The 7,500-nt window shown below is 38.3% G+C and overlaps 1 long non-coding RNA gene across 2 annotated transcripts; it reads right to left on the bottom strand.

Moving 5' to 3' along the window:
• Window positions 1-134: 134 nt before the first annotated feature.
• On the bottom strand, window positions 135-6,390 carry LOC134436838 (uncharacterized). 2 transcript variants are annotated; one of them, XR_010032260.1, is made up of 5 exons: window positions 5,935-6,390; window positions 5,708-5,806; window positions 4,782-4,887; window positions 4,240-4,306; window positions 135-1,613 (listed from the first exon to the last, which is right to left on the bottom strand). It is a non-coding gene; the product is annotated as an uncharacterized LOC134436838 (long non-coding RNA). The 2 variants fall into 2 exon arrangements; XR_010032259.1 differs by lacking the exon at window positions 5,935-6,390 and having other exon boundaries at window positions 5,708-5,928.
• Between the last annotated feature and the right edge of the window lie 1,110 nt (window positions 6,391-7,500).

Here is a 7,500-nt window from a genome sequence, read left to right as displayed (position 1 = left end):
TCTCTCTCTCTCTCTCTCTCTCTCTCGAATTCTCCCCACACTGTAAAAACATTATTGTAGTTTTTACAGTAACTTACTGGCAGCTGGATGCCAATAAATTACTGTAATATAATTTACAGTACCCTTACTGTATATTGGTTTACAGTACCAATCAGCACTACTGTTAATCCAGTTACAGTACCAATCCAAAGTACTGTATGTCAGTTTACAGTACCAATCCAAACTATTGTAAGGAGTACAGTACATTACTGGCATCCAGCTGCCAGTAACATTCAAATTACTGTATATCAGTTTACAGTACCAATTCCAATTACTGTATATCGATTTACAGTACTGATACAAATTATTGTAAGGAGTACAGTACTTTAATGGCATCCAGCTGCCAGTAACTTTTTCAACTACTGTAGTTTGTTTTACAGTATTTTTGTTGTATTTTAATTTACAATATTCCGCAAGATAATGTCAGGGAGCTCTACAAAGGCATCACATTCTCCTATAATTCAGATATTCTAGTTACCAGTCAGATCAAAAACACATTAAAAAGTTTTTAAAAGTTACAAGGTAAAGAAATGCTGCAAATGCAAGAGATGCAATCAAAATGTTTAATTAAAACTGGTTAACAATTTAACAACATACTCCAGTAGGAAGGGGGTCCTGCTTATCACAAATGCACAATCCATAACCTTTGTATATAGTTGAAGAGTTTAGATGCAAAACCCCATAAGTGCCATTTCAGAAAATAATCTTGTTTCATTTTTATTTAAAACAAAGCTATCAAAATTCCACATTTTTAAAATTTTATTTATGTAATATAACTATTCATATGTATTATCAAGTACATGAATGTAAACCAAACCAACAATGGGGTTCTCTAAAAATATAAAAGTGCATGTCTTCAGAAATGGAGTTAGGGGGTTTTGCATCTGAACTCTTCAGTTGTATACATATTTTTCTTTTTTTTTTATTTCATTCACATTGACAAATAAAAAGATTATATTCTATTAAAATGAGATACCCCAAACATTAATCAAGACAAAACTGTTGTATGGTTTGTGGTGGGTGCTTCAAATTCCAATGTATGCAAAATGGAAAACAGTCCAATATCTCATTTCCTGTTGGGCGTGGCCATATGCTCGTATTGACCTTTTTTTTGTTCATCTTAATGAGATAAGTACATACCACAAAGAAGGTCCAGAGTCCGTAGCTTCAACTATATTCTATAACTATAACTATATTCCAGCCCCGAACATCTCTGTGCTAGGGTGCGCAATAGAGTCACTCTTTTAAAAGTCTTATACATGACACAATATCGAAAAACTGTGCCAAATAAGTTTTGAAACGGGGAGAAGGGGGGAAAACACAGCAAGAACAACAGGGCCTCGAGCCTTTGGTGCAATGCTCGGACTGAACTACTTAAAAGAAACAAGTGATTGGAACTTCAAAAGGTCAAGCATTAATAATTCAGCCAGTCAAAATCAACAAGTTCCCTGATGAATGAAGCAACAACAGGGTTGACACTGCTGCTCTTCCTTTGCACCTTTTTACCGGTCTTCTTGCTGGTGATGGACTTGGCCTGGCATTTGGAGCCCTCTGGGTTTATTCTGAGAATGAACCTGTAATCACAATAGGATACAATTAGGAATTCTGAAAAAAAGTTTAATTCACGTGAGTCTTACACTATCCAGCCTTTTTCACACCCAATTTTGGTTAGTCTTATTGAAGTGATATTTCATGTTGTTCCTATTTCTATGCTTGATGCATGCTGCGTAAACACAGTATAAGCGCTCCCTCCATTCAGCCCCCGGTGATGCGGCTAGCTGCCTATCCACGAATGCAATGATTCTGGGATCAGACAGACATTGTTCACCAAGCGCACACACACACACACACACACACACACACACACACACACACACACACACACACACACACACACACACACACACACACACACACACGGAGCCGGGGGAGGGAGGGACAATTTCAAAAAATATATACTGTCGAGTTTAAATTCAAGTGCCGGTCTTGTTTAGGGAATGCCTGTTGTTATCCAATGTCCAATGTCAAATCAAACGTGCAATATGCTGACAATGTCCTGTCATCATCCCACAGTTACAATGATTGATTAACATGCAGCACTTCCGGTGCATCTAAAGGAGGCTGCTGAAGGCGGAGACGCATCCCAACTAGGGATGGCGAAAATTGAAAACACTCTTAACCGGTTACCGAGACTCATTAACCGGTGGTTAACCGGTAATCTTAAATTTTAAAACGTCTGCGTGCCTGATATGCACAGCACTGATTTTTTCATTTTTATTTTTCACATAAGCTTTTTTTTTGCTGCGCTGACAGGACCTGCTATGTCCAGCCATTGTTGCCAGATGGAAAATGCTGAATTATCATACTAAAATCTCAAAATTATCGTTTTTTTTGGGAGGAAATTATTATTATAATTATTAATATTATTACATTCGGTTAACCAATGGCAGAACATTTTAACCGGTTAAAGTTGAACCGGTCGATTACCGGTTAACCGGTTACCGGTTAACATCCCTATCGAGTCTTAATTGTTGGTAACGCACGAGTAGACGCGTTACTGTTATTTATGGGTAACGTAGTAACATAACGGATTACTTTTAATTAGGGGTGGGCATCTGTGTTTAGCCGGACTGAGCCCTGAGGAAGGTCAGTAGACCGAAAGCTTGGCCTATTAAAAAGAACACAAAGGGGATTTAAGTGTGCAGACATTTTTCTTTCAATTAGGGGTGGGCAAAAATGAAAATCTTTAATCGCATTAACTCAATGACTTTCTGTGATTAATCGCATAGCGCGCGAAATCCAAAAATAATAATAATAAATAATAAATAAAATAAAAATATTTTATAAATTAATAAAATAAAATAATTAATTATAATTTGCATATGTACTGTGTAGATAACCTATGTAGGTCCAATATAATATTCCACAATGGAAATGTAGGCTATTTGCCAACCTATCAGTCTAAATTGTATAGGCCTACAGTAGTAGGCTATGCCTATCCAATGTAGGCCTACTGAAACAAATTATTGCATACAATATTACACTAGGGCTATTTAAGATTGTAGGCTACTGAAACGAATATATTAGAAATTAGAAACTCAAATTAGGATGGTCTACACGGGCCTACAAGAACAAAAAAAAACTTGTCACTTAAAAAAAACCAGGCATGAGATATGTCCCGCCTTCTCTCACTGTCAAAGACTCCCACCTTCTCTCTTATCTGCCGCTGTTATTTAAGGTGTTTCAGCAACTAGAAACTAATTGACTGTCTGTTGGTATTGACAGCCATTACATCTTTCAGTTTCAAAACAATAACGTTGACATGACTAACACTATCTTAAATGCATACGAGGTTGCCGATGTCGCGAAATTATACCATGTTGATACAGCCTACTATGCACGCGAAGCGCCATGTAGAAACTGCAGGCATGCAAACAGGTCAGGGGTGAAAAAGGTGACAAGGGCGCGGCGCGGAGCAGTGCAAGCGCGCAAACGCAGGTGCACACGTGTGTGTTGTGCGCAGTGGATGATCTTGTATAACAGTCTCAGACTAGGGGGGAGAGGATTTAGCTAAAAAAAAAGTCATAAATGGTGAATTTTGAGCATACTGTAGTTATTAGCGACCAAGGGACAGCGAACATGAGAACTGCCAACCTTACTCCATGACTTAGCTGTCATGTCTGATGGCGGGTTGGGTAGATAGCTTAATAAAATAGGTTTTTATCATGATAGAGCAGTGGTTCTCATAGTAAGTTTCCCCAAAGCCCCATTGACCTCATCAAAACCCTTAGTAGGCCTATTAAAAATAAAATAGGCCAAAATGCCCCCAAATGACACTAAGCACCCCTCCTCTCATCAGTCTCCTAACACCCCCTCAACACTTGCCTGGTTGTCATCTCATGCATATTTAATCATCATTTTCAGACAACTTGCAATAGGCTACAAAAAAAATCTTTGTCAAAGTTTGAATTAGCTACTGAAGTTTTACTCAAACTACTCAAATTTTAGCCTATTCACCTAGTATCTCTTTTAATGTCTCCCTGTAGAAAAAATGAATAGGAACGCTCCAACTTTGACCTGGAAAAAAGTGTGACATTCCAACTGGTTTCATTGTTGGCTAAAGTCTGTGCTGACTTAAGTCAGTATCTGACAAAAGTATCTGACTAAGCTTAATTACTCATTCCATTGTGTTCACCTTACCAAGTGCAAACAGCCTTGGGGCGTTGGGCAGAGAAAGACTTGCGACATCTGCTGCAGTAGCAGTGACCTAAAAAAAAAAGACAGACACACTTAGCATCTTGCAGCATTACATTACATTACACTGGGATTCACAGTTGTTTTAAAGGTGCACCATGTACGTTTGTGGCCAGAGTAGGTATTGCAACTCTGATTCTCATTGAAACTGTGCTGCCTATTGCCAAATTTGATCTTTTCGTGAAAGCTTTGGGACCATCTAATTTGTATGATGTTGGGGTTTCACCAATGTCAAATCGCATCCCTCTACGAATTCGCACTACCAGTGTTTCCCTTACAGTGAGTAAACTATGGCTGCCCGGGGGCTCAAGTACGACCAGAGAGCAACCATCCAGCAATAAGGATATCTTCTCAGCTGCACACAACATTAACACACAACATTAATTTGCATCTCATATTGACAGCATGAAATACATAGCATGTTTAGCACTTTGACTTTTATAAAATACATGGATTGGTTTTGTGTGAATTCATGAACTTAAACTCACCCCTTGCAACAGTGTTTATTTTCTCTGAGGTACACCACACCAGAGGAATCACTCAGTGTAATCAGACAGCTTCCATGTAGGATCCTTCAGTAATATTCTCAGTCATCTGCAAAGCATGACAGCACAAAACGTGAACATGATTATGCATTTATAGGCCTAATTATTACAAGAAAATAATGAAAAATGATAACACCGTCACCACCACGACACAATATGATGATGAATAGGCCTAGAGTATGAAACATCTAAAAGATACATGTCTGTATACATGTAAAATGTTTTTTTTGTTTGTTTGTTTTATATCATTGATCATTTTCCCAGACGGATTGACAACAGATGGCTCAAAGAATTCAGTGTGATAAACTGGAGGGCAAAAAGAGCAGATTATCTCTCTTTCTGGATATTTTACTCATCACTTGAAATTAATTCTAAATCTAAATCTAATCTAAGATGTCAAACATAGAGGAGGAGTCCTCAACGATCCTGGAAAATACAACAAATTGACAAAATGTAACCCAAATACTCCAATCAATGAAACGGCGGGCTCAGTGTCATTGGCCTAACAGCAGAAGGCACTAAGGGTGCGTTTGTAAACTGCCGCTCCGAGCACATAACATATTGGTCATGTCATGTATGAGTGTGTTATTCAGACTGTTAGATAGTAGACATTTGAAACACACATTTGGTGCAGAGTTATAAAAAAATGCTTACATTTACAAACTGATTTTTCTCAGCATTTTTAGACATGGTGCTACAAAGGGGATCAATGTACTGTAACCAGGCAGCTGCCATTATTCCTTAACTATCCTGTCAAAATAACACACGGCATGAACAGGACGCATCTCTGATTAACAGTGTGTGCTTCAAACTGTTAAGACATTTGAAACACACATACATGTGGTGTAAATTTGTGAATGGTTGCTAACCTTAAGAAATTCTGTCAATGTTCAGAAGCATTTGCAGATATGGTCCACTACGACCAGAGCTACCATCCAGCAATAAGGATATCTTGGCCATCTTCTCAGCTGCAATAATAACACACAACATTAGAATGCATCTCATATTGACAGCATGAAATACAGAGCAAGTTAGAACTTTGACTTTTTAAAAATACATGGATAGGTTTTGTGTGACTTTATAAACTTGAACTCACCTGTTGCAACAGTGTTTATTTCTCTGAGGTACACCACACCAGAGGAATCACTCCGTGTAATCAGCCAGCTTCCATGTAGGATCCTTCAGCAATATTCTGTCATCTGCAAAGCAAGACAGCACAAAACATGAACATGATAACATGAAATGATAACACCACCATGACACAATAGGCTGTAGACCTACAATATGAAACATCTATAAGATGCATTTCTTAAATTGTTTTCATTGATCATTTTGCCACACGGATTGACATCAGATGGCTCAAAGAATTCAGTGTGCTAAGCTAGAGGGCACAAAGAACAGATTATATACATCTCTGGATATTTTACTCATCACTTGAAATGAAATCTGATGCATAGCCCACTTGTTAAGACCTCTAACATCACTAGGCCTACTAGTAGATCCAAAAAGGATGGGCAAAGAAATCTAAATATGTATTGCAGTAACATACACATTAAGCATCTTTGATCAAGCCAAAAATTAAGCACCCTACACATCTGGGTGTTTCTGGGCTCATTATTTCAGGAGAAATCTGTCAAATAGGTAATGCCTATTTATTGAAAAGAACACGATCTGATGGCTGACAGTGGTTTCTCCCTGAACAGAGAGAACAGTCCAGAGTTGGCAGTAACAGAATGGGACAAAACAGCACACTGTGTGCACAATAACAAGTTCAGAATCAGTTTACTTACTCACTTCCTTTACACAACGAACAGGGAAAGGCACATGTGTTAAAACATACTTCAGAGCAAGTGTATAGTCAAAATGAGTTCGTTTCTAACAATAAAAATCAGGCATAAGTTGTGGCTACTTCAAGCTTCTGAGTCAGCTAAAAGATAAGCTGATGTTGCTAACGAACTTCTAGCTAGCTCTTCTCTCTGGTATTTGTGTTTTACTTTGGCTCAAGTACATTAACTGGATATCTTCAGAGCATAATTATACTCAAAGGGAGTTCGTTTCTAACAAAAAAAAAAGACTTTAGCTAGCTAATGTTGCTAGCGGACAAGAGATTCATTATTCAGTTTGGCTAGCTCTAATGTTGCTAGCGGACATTTAGCTAGCTCTTAACTTTGGCGCCAACAGTCTTACAACACTAACTTGGCATGTTGTAACTTCAGAACAAAATTATATCCAAAATGTGTTCGTTTCTAACAAGAAACCAATATTCAGTTATGAACACATCGGGCTATTTCAAACATCCCTCAAAGGCAACATGATTTAACCGTTAGACTATAGCTAATTGTTGCTAGCGAACCACCTCATCATGCAGCGCTAGCTCTTTCAGGTGAAGAGGCCGGCGCAAACAATCTCTGGCCGGCGGGGAAGCACTCCCTTCGGCCCTCCTCCAGAAACCACTGATAGCTATGTTGCTAGCGGACATTTAGCTAGGTCTTGACTCTGACATGGGTGTTTTGGCACCATTGGACAAGTTTATAGCTCTTTCGGAGCAAATATATATTGTAAATTTCGTAGAGTTTGTTTCTAACAAAACACAAACTTTCCAACAAAGTTGTGAAAACAACCTAGGGCTAAGTTAGCATACCGGTAGTTATAATAGTGGCCT

The sequence above is a fragment of the Engraulis encrasicolus genome, chromosome 20, assembly GCF_034702125.1.
Source record: "Engraulis encrasicolus isolate BLACKSEA-1 chromosome 20, IST_EnEncr_1.0, whole genome shotgun sequence".
NCBI classification, from domain to species: domain Eukaryota; kingdom Metazoa; phylum Chordata; class Actinopteri; order Clupeiformes; family Engraulidae; genus Engraulis; species Engraulis encrasicolus.
This window is presented reverse-complemented; position numbering and strand designations above follow the sequence as displayed.